Source organism: Nomia melanderi, unplaced genomic scaffold (genome assembly GCF_051020985.1).
Source record: "Nomia melanderi isolate GNS246 unplaced genomic scaffold, iyNomMela1 scaffold0014, whole genome shotgun sequence".
NCBI classification, from domain to species: Eukaryota; Metazoa; Arthropoda; class Insecta; order Hymenoptera; family Halictidae; genus Nomia; species Nomia melanderi.
In genome coordinates, this window is record NW_027475130.1 from 11,638,586 (window position 1) to 11,639,540 (window position 955).

Consider the following 955-nt stretch of genomic DNA (forward strand, 5'->3'; position numbering starts at 1 on the left):
ATATTGGATTTTTCACTGACCCTGAGTGTCCGGCCCCATGAGACTGTGGTTTTCTCGGCGCCTGGTGGTCCGAGGTCGTTCCCGTTGCACCGATTCATGCGGCAGGGCCTCCTGCAGATAATTCACTTTGGTTTATTGCGCTATCTCTAATAGCACCCGAGATATCACCAGATATATATTGGATTTTCCCCTGACCTTGAGTGTCCGGCCCCATGAGACTGTGGTTTTTTCGGCCCCTGGTGGTCCGAGGTCGTTCCCGCTGCACAGATTCATGCGCCATGGCCTCCTACAGACAATGCGCGTTGGTTTATTGCGCTATCTGTAATAGCACCCGAGATATCACCAGATATATATTGGATTTTTGCCTGACCCTGAGTTCTCGGCACCATGTGACTGTGGTTTTCTCGGCCCCTGGTGGTCCGAGGTCGTTCCCGTTGCACAGATACATGCGCCAGGGCCTCCTACAGACAATGCACTTTGATTTATTGCGCTATCTGTAATAGCACCCGAGATATCACCAAATATATATTTCATTTTTACATGACCTTGGGTGACGGATTCCGAATATCACTAATTTTCTCGGCCCCTGGTGGTCCGAGGTCGTTCCTGCAGCACAGATTCATTCGCCAGGGCCTCCTACAGACAATGCACTTCGATTTATTGCGGTATCTCTAATAGCACCCTAGATATCACCAGATATATATTGGGTTTTTCCCTGACTCTTACAGTCCGGCCCCATGAGACGGTGATTTTCTCGGCCCCTGGTGGTCCGAGGTCGTTCCCGCTGCACAGAATCATGCGCCAGGGCTTTCTGCAGACAATGCACTTTGGTTTATTGCGCTATCTCTAATAGCACCCGAGATATCACCAGATATATATTGGATTTTCCCCTGAACCTGAGTGTCCGGCCCCATGAGATGGTGGTTTTCTCGGCCCCTGATGATCGGAGGTCGTT